The sequence below is a fragment of the Pseudorca crassidens genome, chromosome 14, assembly GCF_039906515.1.
Source record: "Pseudorca crassidens isolate mPseCra1 chromosome 14, mPseCra1.hap1, whole genome shotgun sequence".
Taxonomy (NCBI): Eukaryota; Metazoa; Chordata; class Mammalia; order Artiodactyla; family Delphinidae; genus Pseudorca; species Pseudorca crassidens.
In genome coordinates, this window is record NC_090309.1 from 80,339,227 (window position 1) to 80,352,613 (window position 13,387).

Below are 13,387 nucleotides of genomic sequence, written 5' to 3' on the forward strand. Positions count from 1 at the left end.
TGAGCCCACGTGCCACAACTACTGAAGCCTGCATGCCTACAGCCCGTGCTTTGCAACAAGAGAAGCCACGACAATGAGAAGCCCACGCTCCGCAACGAAGAGTAGCCCCTGCTCACCGCAACTAGAGAAAGCCCGCGCACAGCAACAAAGACCCAACACAGCCATAAATAAATAAATTTATTTAAAAACAAAAAAAAAAAAGAATCAATTTACCCAGGTCTCCTCTTCCCACCGCCAGGGACCATGGTAGCCTCTTTGTAGCAACAACCTTTGGGCTGAGGAGTGAGGGAGAAAGAAAGAACAGCAGGCAGAGTCTGGAGCAAGCACAGGACAAAACCCACCCCATCACCAGCTGCTTTGGAGAACCTTGTTGGCAAATACCTTACTCACACAAGGTTTTATAAGGTTTTCTTTTCCTCAGAATCCAAATGATGACATTCTTTTGATATAGTAAGTATTTACTGAGCAACTACTCCGTGGCAGCCCCTCAGTGGAGCCCTGGAGATACAGGAATTAGTAAGATGCTGTCCACTCCCACGTAGAGCTCAAACTCCAGAGGCAAAGCATTTGAGTAAATGGATAGTCACACCATCAAGTGATAAATGCTGTAATAAACGGTGTCCTGGATGCCACAGGGCATGAAAGAGCAACAAGCTGATCTCCAAGTCACCTTTATCATTCACCTTACCAAGCTCTCCATCCACCCGAAATAGATGTATTGCCTCCAGTAAACACATGCAAATCTGAGTTTTCATTTGGCAATAACAAATGAGGAATTGCTGTGGCTTACTGAGGAATCGTATGGTACTCCGGATGGGTAATGAGGCTGGAAAGCTCTCTACCAGAGCCTTCAGCTTTTCACACCATGGAGCCAGAGATGAAAGGGAAGAGTCCAGCCAAGCAGCCTATGGTGGCCCTGAAAACCACCCAAGCAACACAGCCTTATGGTGTCCTCTTCCCTCTTGGTCACAGCAGGTCCGGGTACCACTAAGAAATTGAAAGCTCTGAAAACCCCTCTATTATTCAGAGCAAACCACCCCCAGGGCACAAGACTGCAGGACCCTGGAGGTGACTATATAAAATGGAGCCTCAGGTTTGAGATTCCATACCACCCTGTAGGGAAGGACCACATAGAGCAGAGCCCTGGCAATGCCACCCAGGTGACAGCTGTAGCAATGGTCATGTGCGGCAGCCCATCCTATAGGCATTTTTATAGAAGATGACAGCTTTCCTACTGCACAGCCCGTATCCCATGGGAGGCAAGGAGCAGCTGGTCAACCACAAAAGGACTTTGATGTCAATATCAATTCTCTAGACCATGAACAGTCAGTTCACAAAATGGGAAACAAAGAGCCAATAAGTGCATGAAAAATGTTCAATCTATCTCAAACTCAAGGAAATGTAATTTAAAGCAGCAAGGGGTTAACAATTTGTATTTATTAAAATAGCAAAAAAAGTATGATGATACTCAATGCAAGAAAGATGCAATGGAATGAGAAAAAGTTAGATCACTCTCTCTGGCAAAAGAAGAAATTTGGCAATATATACCAAAACCCTTCAAAAATGTAAAGCTTTGTCTCACCTCTAGCAAGCTATCTTATAGAAATAATTCAAATGTGTTTTGTATAGAAAGGTGGTACGCGTAGAGCTACCTAAAACAGAACAAAATAGGAAACAACATAAATGTCCAACAGAATGGGAAAAAATAAATAAATAATGGTATCTTCAGAAAATGAAATATAAAGCCATTAAAAATTACATTTTGAGGCAATTTATTAAATGAGAAAATATTTATGTTAAAAGAGAAAGTGAAAAGAATAGCATAAAACTACATCTCCCATTTGACATTAACTATGTAAATATGGATTTTTAAAAGACTGGAAATAAACACACTAGAACAATAGCAGTGACAGTATGTGGGTGGGATTCTAGATTAGACGAAAATTTTTTCTTTTCTATAATTTCCAAATTTTCTTCAGAAACTCTAGGTTATTGCTCTACTTTGCAAAATATCTGTAGTCCTTTAACTTGTTTTAAGATATATACATGTATGTTAATATGTTTAAATACTCTGACAGGACTCTGTTATAAGCCAAAAGAATATGTATGTAGGTAGAAGAGAAGACAGTGATGACTCCTTCACATTTGCACTCAATATACCAGACTTCTTTGTATTAAATTGTTGATGGCATCACCATCTTTCTAAATGGTGCTGAATCAGGGTCAACCAAAATATTGCTTATTTTTCAAGGCCCAGCTCAGGTTTCACCTCTTGCTGGAAGACTCCATGAAAACTCAGTCCAAAGAATCTGCATCCTCCTTGCAAATCTTTTGGGTGTGACATACCATACAATTCAATGATGCCCTGTCATTTTTGTCTCCATTCTGTGTGTATGTGTGCATACTTCCTCCCTTTGCTAGATTTTGAACTCCTGGGAGCAGGTGTATCAGTTAGCTATAGCTGCATAACAAACCACTCTAAAACTTAGTGACTCAGAATCACAAATCTGTGATTTGCCTGGGAGGCTGGAATTGGTTGTTCTTGGCTGGGTTCACTCATGTATCTATGGTTAGCTGCCAGGTTGACTAACTGGTCTAGAGAGGTCTCAGTTGTCACACCTGGTCTCAGCTCCATGTCATCTCTTACCCTCCCACAGGTTAACCTGGGCTTTTGCTCATGGAGGAGGCAAGGTTCAAAGACAGCACGTGGCAGTACTCAGGGCCTTTTGAGGCCTGGGCGCAGAATTTGCATACTGTCACTTCTGCTATAGTCTATTGGCCAAAGCAAAGCGCAAGGCAAGGCTAGATTCAAGAGATGGGGAAACAGACCCCATTTCTTAATGAGAAGAGCTAAAAAGTTAAATCACATGGATATAGGGAAATAATTGGGACCATTGTTGCCATGGAGATTCCATTTTTTTCAGTTCTATATTGTGCCTAGTGACTTGTCTCGTGTGTAACATGTGCACCAACCATTTTGCTGATTGCTAACAGTTCCAGCCCCACTTTTTTTGCTCTGTTCTGAATCGCAGGAGGTTGGAAGCCTGGAAACTATATGCAAGCCCAGATTCTCTTGCCAGATGGCTTCAGATTTAGTTCTGCCAATGGGAGGCACTGCCAGGAGATTGAAAGCCGGGAAGAAGAGAGAAACCACTTTGGTTTTGCTACTTTTGCTTCCAGCGGCAGCAAGAGAAGCAGCAGGCGATATGGGGTACAGGGTCTCTGCTCAGGACACACAGCTCCATTGGTCATTACCGGTGGTAGGGTATGTGCTAGCTGCGCAACACTCACGGGACGTGGCTTTGGGAGTGGCAGCAGCGTGTCAGCTGTCTCGGTGGCGTGGAACCTGAGGTTTCTGACTCTGGAAGAACAGAAGAGAAGCAGGAGATGGTGGCCTCCCAAGATCCTGTGGTGCCATTGTCTCCTGGCTTCCAGGAAAGCAGCACTTCTGCGTCAGTGGCAGCAGTCACTCCGGCAGCTCAGTGACACAAATAGTCATGGGCTCCGGGCAGCTAACTCTCAAAATCGGCACCCCACGTTTGGTTATCTGGATCTAGTAGACAATGACTAGTAGCTGCATAGGGATAAAACAGTTATTTAAGTTATTACCTGCAATTGTCTGTGATGAAGTGCTCAGAGATGAAGCTATTGGTGGTGCTGGAAATGATTATGACATTTTGCAATATACGTATATCAAGTCACGATGCTGTGTACCTTAAACTTACACTGTGCCGTATGTCAGTTATATCACAATAAAACTGAAAAATAATTTTAAATAAATAAATAATGTTGCAGTCAGTGGAAGGAAGGGAAGGAGAGAGGGAAGGGGGGAAGGAGGGAGGGAAGGAAGGAAGGAGGGAAGGAGGAAAGGAAGGAAGGTAGGAAAGAAGGAAAGAGGGAGGAAAGAGGGAGAAGAATGATTAGGGAAAGTTGGATGGGTGGAGAGATGCTGTTTCTGACTCTACTAGAGAGTTTCCATGATAATGACAAGATCATACTTAAATACTTAGCTTAAGACACAACCTGAAAACCAGAAAACTTCTATGTCAGCCCTAAAAGAATCTCCAATTTCTTACATCCTCAGGGTAAAGTCAGAACCAAAATTTAATCCTACAAATTGCAGAATAACAATATAAATTGAATTCACAGCCTTGCCAGGTATATGACATTGATTGGGAACAAGTGGAATTCTGAACATTAGAACAAGTAAATTTAGATGGCTTTAGATAAATGTGAGAATCTATATCCAGCAAATACTCTTGGGACTTTTTTTTTTTTTGGTATAAGCACCCTGTCCTTCCATCTGTGAGCAAACCCTGTAATGCAAAATGACTATCACGAGATAATACCTAAAATAATTTTTAACTAATAGAATCTTCACAAGAAAAGACTCAAAGAAATTGTAGAGAAAGCAGACTGGGCCTTAAAAAAGTCATCCCATCTAACCTCCTTAGTTACAGGTATGTAACCTGAGTCCCGGGGAAGCTATGATCCGAAAGCTAATCCCTTTCCATCGTGCTCTCCAAATGAAAGGGAAGCTGAACGTTTGCAGGCTCAAGCTGAGGTTACTGTACTGGGTCCCCTCAAGGCAGGTTCTCTGATGTTCATTTCTCAGAGAGTCCTCCCTACAAAATATTCCATAGGAATGTGACGTTAGCTTGTCAAAAGGCATCAGTAACTGCTGCAGTTTACTAACATATACGCCAGTGTGGCTTTCTAAAGATGGTTATAAATTCTGATATAAAGAATTCCCTGGCGGTCCAGTGGTTAGGACTCCAAGCTTCCACTGCAGAGGGCACAGGATCAACGCCTGGCTGGGGAACGAAGATCCCGCAAGCCCTGTGTATATGCCCTTAGAAGGCAGACAAACACTCTCTGTGGAGAATTACATCATTCAACTTGAATTTTCACAGGGAAGGTTGGCCTTGACCATGCAGATGTTTCAGGAACTGAGTAGCTCTTACTTGGACAAAAGCATATGTTTTCTCAACTATCTCCCTGGCACATCATCCCTCCACAGGATGCTAAAGCTTCACTTCTTTTTTGATTTTCTCAGACTCAGTATATTTTCCATGGCAATATGAGGTAGTAATTTTAGCCACTGCTGAACTTGACATCCCTCACTTACGAACAGCCTTCCTGTACCAAGGGGCTGCTGGCGTTTCATGCCTCCATATCAGAAGCCTGGAGGTTGGTATAGCACACTTTGCACGCATGATGTGTTGTGTAATGGTTTCCAGCTATGCACTATTTAAGTATGAAGAACATTTTTGGTCAGTCATAAAAGCCTGTAGTTCTAGCCTGGGTCCCAGAGCCCCGAAGTAATTTTGCCTTATCCTTCGGAAAGCTAACGCCCAAGGGAACCTCATTTACACTAGACTATAAATGACTTACTTGAAATATTAGGTCTGTATTAGGTCTGGGAGGAAGCTTAGAGATGAAGTGTCACCACAACCGTGAAATACACCTACTTGCCACTAAACGGGGCTAGGTGCTATCCCCTGGGCTTCTAAGGATAGTTTACAGGATCAGTCACGAAAGTGGCCTTCCGGGTAAGGAAAGTATTAGCTTTATGGTCAAAGGATCTATATTCACATCTGGTTTAGACCATTTACTAACTCTGTGGCCACGATCTACTTATAGAACCGCAGTTTCCTTGGAGGGATGGCAACACCTGCCTTGAAGGGCTGTTGCGAGGATGAAATCGTGTAGATAAGGTCTTACTGAAGAGGCTGGCACATAACAGCTACACAAATGGTCCTAAGTATGATTTAATTTTTGCAAAGACGTAAGCATCACTTCCCTTCTGAAGGGTTATTCCAATGGTCTCTTAACTCCGCGTCTAAAGCCTCCTTCCCAGAAACATTCTCCACACGGGCTCCAGGGCGAGCTTTCTCAAATGTCAGTCTGACCAATTCCTTCAGTCAATGGCTCTCAAAGGTCAGCAGGGTGAATTCCAAACAACTTAGCCTGCAGACAAGTTTGGTAATATTACCCCTGCTATCACACCCCGAATACCCCTAAGTTCCAGCTGGGCAGAATGGCTTGGAGTTCCCCGAATACACCAGCTCTCACATAAAGGTCTCCTCTCACCGTATTCTCACTGCCACCATCACCCCTACCACCACCAGTCCACCTCTATCTGGCTTTCTCCAACTTCCACGTCAAGACTCATCTTGCTCAGTGTCCCAATCCCTGGAAAGCATTTCTGGGACCTTCCAATCTTTCCATTCCGAACAGCGTAGCTCAATTCTAAAACCTATGACAATATAGTGCACTTGTTTATTTACCTAAATCTCTCTCCCACTAAGTGTGCACTTCCTGGTACAATTTCTGTCTCCTTCCACAAAGTTGGTGCTCAATACTATTAAATACATGCGTGGATGGATGGATGAATGGGTGGATGGATGGATGCCTAACTGCAGTTTTGCTGAAAAAGAATGACTTCTTACCCATCTCACCCCCAACCGGACTAGATTTTTTTTCTCAATCCTGCAAACGAAAGGCTACTATTGCTTCTATCATCCATAGTTTCAGAAACGTAAAACTTAATACAAGGAGCAGCAAATGTTTCATCCTTAAGGTACCACAGGAATAACATTTGTTAATTTGTATTTGCATTTGAAATTGAAACACAAATTGGCACAAGAACTATTACACATCCCGGCTAATTAATGTTCTAAAAATGAATTATGCAAATCAACCTCAACAGGCCTCAGAAGTTCTTTCCATGTATAATGAACGACTGGGAACGTGAACCTTGTTTAGGGGCTGATTCTGATGGAATTGTACAGTGGAAAGAATCCTGGCTTGGGAATCCGACTTAGCTCATTCTGTCGCTCATCGTGAGGCGGCAGGCTCCCTGGATCTCAGTTTCTTCATCTGTTCATTGGGAATGAGGGAACGAAAGAAATGACTATTCCACGGTTGCTGGCTTCAAGTAGCCTCTAAATAGTAGTTTTCTTGATGCTTTGGGGGTGGTCCTGCACCCTCCTCTCACACCACCTCCTCCCTGCCTCCTTTGCAAATGCCAAGTCTCGCCGCAAACAGGACTGCGCTCCCTGCATCCCTGAGACGGAGGCTACAGCACCGTGTGTGTTTCCATTTCATGTACAAGGAAGCCACTGGACGATGTAACATCTGGCTTGACCATGAAGCATTCCTTAGGCCTTGAGAACGGAATGTCAGAACAGCTGAGGGAGGTCACGGTGACTGATTAGGTAGCAAAGCAGACAGCAGCGAGTTTCTGGGCAGCTGTCTGTGTGGTCTGCGGCGATGCTCTGATAAACTATTATGGTGACCATTTGCGGTCTCCTGATTCGGCTAGGCCTAGACCAGCACCAGTGAAACCATCTGCCGGGTACTATGTTATAGCATGGATTGGGACCACTTTGCTCAGAAAGGACTTGTGGGCATTAACTAGAGGCCACCTGAAGCCCACTGCAGGCAGTGCCGGTGGTTATGTGACGATTTGAACTAATACATTGATGGGCCTCCAGGAGCCTAATAAGGAGGGCTGAAGGCTGAAACAAACAGGGCCAAATGTGACCATCAAGGCAAAGCAAGGGCTTTCCAGGAAGACCCGCTGGTCATTGTAGCTCCAAGGTCATCAGCATGTTGATATTTCCTTAATGTTTCAGCTGTATATTCACAAAGTGAGAGCAGCAGAGTGGGAGATTCCTGATGGCCAGCTCTCTTCTGAAGCCATTATTGCCACACCTGGTGACCAGCCTGACCTGGACAAGCAGAGCCCCCCAGGAGAGGGTGGCACCCACAGCAAGACCAGGTTAACAGCTCCTCTGGCCAGCACCCCTTTTCTAAGCTAGAGGAATTTCCTAATCCCCAAGTGAGGAAGAAAGACAATTAAAATGAATATCACACACCCAGGACGTACTGCAGGTAGCTGGGTCTTCATAGGGACTGCCTACACAGACAGGTACCAGCATCTTCCTCTCGCAAGTGGAGATGATTGATTCCTTTCCATTCATGCCTTTGATTGAAAAGTTCAAGTTAAAGGACCACATTCGGGTATTATTTAAATAGCAGTAACAGAACCAAGATAAAACCACGTGCTCTTGATCTTGGTACTAGGGAAGTTCCCCTCTAACGGAAAGAGCTGACCTCCCTCTCACTCACGCTAGTTCTGTATCTCAGACACACAAAGAATAGAAAAGCCTTGGGGTTTGCTGTACTATAGAGTACAAACTAGCTCTGAATTGAAGTACTTAAAGCAGAGATTGTTAGAGAAAATTATCTAAATTTGCCTCTAAAATACTTATGGTCATCAAAACTACAGTGAGGTATCATCTCACACCGGTCAGAATGGCCATCATAAAAAAATCTAGAAACAATAAATGCTGAAGAGGGTGTGGAGAAAAGGGAACACTCTTGCACTGCTGGTGGGAATGTGAATTGGTAAAGCAACCATGGAGAACAGTATGGAGGTTCCTTAAAAAACTACAAATAGAACTACCATATGACCCAGCAATCTCACTACTGGGCATATACCCTGAAAAAACCATAATTCAGAAAGAGTCATGTACCAAAATGTTCATTGCAGCTCTATTTACAATAGCCAGGACATGGAAGCAACCTAAGTGTCCATCATCGGATGAATGGATAAAGAAGATGTGGCACATGTATACAATGGAATATTACTCAGCCATAAAAAGAAACGAAATTGAGCTATTTGTAGTGAGGTGGATGGACCTAGAGTCTGTCATACAGAGTGAAGTAAGTCAGAAAGAGAAAGACAAATACCGTATGCTAACACATATATATGGAATTTAGGGGGAAAAAAAAAGGTCATGAAGAACCTAGGGGCAAGATGGGAATAAAGACACAGACCTACTAGAGAATGGACTTGAGGATATGGGGAAGGGGAAGGGTAAGCTTGGACAAAGCAAGAGAGAGGCATGGACATATATACACTACCAAACGTAAGGTAGATAGCTAGTGGGAAGCAGCAGCATAGCACAGGGAGATCAGCTCGGTGCTTTGTAACCACCTGGAGGGGTGGGATAGGGAGAGTGGGAGGGAGAGACACCCAAGAGGGAGGAGATATGGGAACATATGTATATGTATAACTGATTCACTTTGTTATAAAGCAGAAACTAACACACCATTGTGAAGCAATTATACTCCAATAAAGATGTAAAAAAATGCATTACTGATTTCAAAAAAATAAAACAATAATAAAATAAAATACTTATGGTCAGTGCCATGTCCTTTCACACTTAAATTTAGATGCAGTATAATGAAGCGACAATAACATTGGCTTCAAAGCCAGACGTCCCAACTTCAATCTCAGGTTCACCATTCCACACTTGCGTGACCTTGGAAGAGTCTTTTATCAGTTGTTAAGAGTCCATTTCCTCAGCTACAAAATGAGGTTTATACCTACAGCAGAGGGCTGTGCATTGATCAGAAAGGCATCCAGAGTAGCTGCTAAATAAAATATCTGGAGGCGACTTGCCAGGGTTTGGATCCTGACTCCAGCACTCTCCAGCTGGGCAGCTTAGGCAGGTCGTTTCACAGTGTCAGTGTCCTCCACAGCAAAAGAGAGTGATAATCGTACCGCCTTCTAGGATCAGGGAGAGTATTAAGTGAATCTGCTCTGGTCTGAATGCCTATGTTCCCCCAGCATTTATATGTTGAAATCCTAACCCCCGAAGTTGATGGTATTAGTAATTGGGGCCTTTGGGAGGAGCTTAAGCCAACGAGGGTGGATGGAGCCCTCGTGAAGGGGATTAGTGCCCTTATAAAAGAGACCCCACAGAGTGCCCTTGTCCCTTTAACCATGTGAGGATACAGCCAGAAGTCAGCAGTCTGCAACCTGGAAGAGGGCCCTCACCCGACCATGCTGTCATGCTGATCAACCTTCAGCCTCCAGAACTGAGCAATTGATTTCTGCTGTTTATAAGCCGCTCACTTTGTTGCAGTTTGTTATAGCAGTCTAAATGCGCTAAGACAGAGCGAATACATAAACACAGTGCCTGGTACATGGGAGGCTCACATAAGTTGGCTGTTGGGATTACTGATTTCTTCAATCACTCATAAGTGCTTCCTCCGTTCTGGGTTCTGCTCAAGGCACTGTAACACAGAGGTGAATAGAACACGATCCCCACTGGACAAGAGGGTACAAACACACAAGTAATTGGAGCAGTGTGATGGCCTCCAGAAGAGAGCCTGACCCAGCCTAGAGAATTCCAGAAAAGGCAACACTTGAGGTGAGGCTTGAAGGATAGCAAAAATGCCCAGAGGGGTAAAAGTACATTTCAGGGAGCAGGACCTCAAGGTGCAAAGACACAGAGGTGAGAAACAGGGCACAGAGGGTCTGCAGAGAGCATAGAGTGTTGAGGGGACACAGAGAGAGCAGAGCGTGCTGGAGGGTGAGACGTGCGGTCCGGCTCAAAGAAGCCTTCGTCACAAGTGACTGCGAGCTAAGAGACTTTGGTTTTAAAACCTCTCCTAAGTATCAGCTCCGAGAATTTAGATTAATTTTCCAATTTGTAAAATTAGAGTATTACAAGCGATGATCGCTGAGATCCCTCTGAGCTCTGAAGCAATTTAATTCTCACCAGATTGCAACCTCCCTGGAGGTAAGGTGTGTGTTCTGTTCCTCTGCCTTCCCTGGTCCACCTCAGAGGGGGCCAGGTTTATGCCCAAGATACGTCTTTTCTGCTTGCGGAATGTTCTAGTCTTTTCTAGCTGGGAAATCTCTCATTTTAGCAGTTCCTTCACAAACAGTTTCCAGAAGGCACCATCCCTAATGAAGTTAAGACAAATCAACAGCGTCTATAGAGATGATGTCAAGGCTTTTAAAATTCAAAACCAAAATGGGACCATCACCTGAATTGTCTTGTTCAAAGGACGCTGAGGTCTGGGCACCTCTTGGATGAAGATGTTCCAGGACTCTCCAGGGTAGACAACCTGGGAACAGGAGAGACCAGCTTCCAGCCCTGGCTTCTGAGCCCGAGCAAATTAGCCGAAAAGTGATCTCCATGGCAACAGGAAATTTGTTTCTTAAAGAAGGTAGAAATAATGTCTTTGGAAGAAACTCCGCGCGCGGCAGATAGAATATCCTCAGATTACACATAAATATTGTCTATGCCAACAAAATGAAGGGCCAGGCGGCTCCATTATCTGGATAATTTAGGCCTGAACCAGTGATTTGTAAAAGAATAGGCGGCTTTTAAGACCTGAAGAATGGAATGTGGCAGGTACGGCCCAGGCACAGGTGAGAGCATCTCCCTGAAGTTTTCTCTGCTGATGTGAGACCCAGAACAGGAGTCCGGGGTGTGTGCCTCTGCCCGATATTTCCCAAGACAAACAGAATGAGAGGTGCGTGCAATTGTTAGATGGATCGCTAGGAAGTCGTGGGTGGTGGCAGGTGAGTACTGGAAAGCGCCGCAGGCAGGGAGAAACCAGCATCATCGGTGATTCAGGGACTGGGCCCATCATAGCAAAGGTGCGCAAACACCCTCTTTTTTGCCCAAACAAAAAGAGAGCCGAGATCCCCAGATCCACCAGCCCACTTTCTCTCTGACACACCTCCTTTTTCTCCACATTAGCCTTCTTTCCTCTCTACCTCCTTTATTCCATCCCTCCGCAGGAGATGGAAAGCCATTTGGGAAACTGAAACCCATTTTGCTTTGATCAGTTTTTGAGGGGAGACAACAACGCTTGGGGCCAGTGCTGGAGGCAGGCTGCTCAGATTCAAATTCTCCAATCTTTCTGGGTTTCAGTTCCTCATCTGTAAAAAGCGAATGAGTATATATAGGTGACTTCCTATACTGGCATTGGGGCGATGATCAAATGAGTTAATATTTGTAAACATTGCACGTGGTAAGAGCTATGTACGCATGTGATAAATCCCCAAATCATTTAAAACACTAAAGCCACAGCAAAAATCAGACTAGGCTCTCAGACGCAGAGGCACCCTGGTAATTCCTGGGTTGAGATCCCTTTCACTGTGGATCATTAAAGAATTACAGATGATGGGAAATGTCACATGTCATCCTGTCTCCCAGTTACACACATGAGAAACGGGTGCCCAGAGATGGAAGGGAGTATGGCATCCCAGGTGGCCTCAAGAGTTTTCTGAAAGAAAACTGTCTTCCAGGCAATTCCAAAGGGATGCAGCCTGCAGGAGGGAACCCCAGAAAGCCTGTGTCCCCATCTTTCCCTCCTGCTGGGTCTCCCCCCACTTCTGCCCAGGGCTGTGGCATGTTAATATGTTCTTCCTGAAAAAAATAGAATAAAAGGCCTCCCTGGTCATCTGTGCTTTGGGCGCTGCGTAGGCTGGCTCAGCCCCACTGGAGTCTCCAATGCAGACAACTATAAAAGCTCAGGGAAATCCCACAGGAAATAAGTCATTGTGTGTGTAACACAGCTTGTCCCAAATTTATCTGAACCCAGAGTCCCTTCGAGTCAAGCATCTTGTGAGACTAATGTCGCCCCAACACACAACACTGAGGACGATCCACTTCTCACAGTCAGTGATTAGCAAACACTGACCCCTGGGAGGCAGGAGGTGAAGGACCAGGTCTTGGAGCATGGAGCTCCCCGCACTTCCTGGTTCAGGCCCGGGCCCAGCAAGGGCTCTGGAAATGTTTGCCTGACATCTTGCCTCCTTTTGGCTTGTTTGTTTATTTACCTGTTTGGTGGCTACTTAATGAATGAAGGTATTCCTCCCACCAAGATAAGGATCCCAATGGCCCAACTATTTTCAGGACCCGCAGCATATAAATTACATCTCTAAAGAATTCTTTTCGGTAGTTACATCTGATAAAAAAAGTCTGAGGCCACCTAGTTGTGGGGATTCCTTTTATCACCCGTTATGGTGTCTCATCAGCTCCAGAACTTGGCAGAATCCAGGGCGGGAGCTTTAGGAGCCAAGTGGGAATCCAGGCTGTGACACTTCTCAGCTTTGTGAATTGGCCAAGTTACCTAACTGCTCTGAGCCAAGTTCTCCATCCTGGAGCCTAATAATATCCAACACTTATCGAGCACTTACTGTTTGTCAATAACTGTGTTCACAGCTCTACGCATATTATCTCATTTAATTCTCACCAACTGAGAGGAGAAAACAGGGGACAGAGAAGTTATTTGTACCAGAGTAAACAACATGCCCCTAACGCAAATTTAGCTATTGGTCAACAAGTAAACGGCAGTGCTTGGCGGTGCTTGGGCAGTTATCCTCGGGGTCCTACTGGTGGTTGTGAGAAGGGAGTTTTATGATGTATTAGCGCACAGTGGGAACCAGCAAAATGTCACTTCCTTCTTTCCTCTGGGTTCCTACTACTAGACTGAGTCCAGAGGAAAACTGACTTTATTTCCCTCCCACCTTTCCTTGCTTTCCTCCCTATTTTGTTCATCAAACATT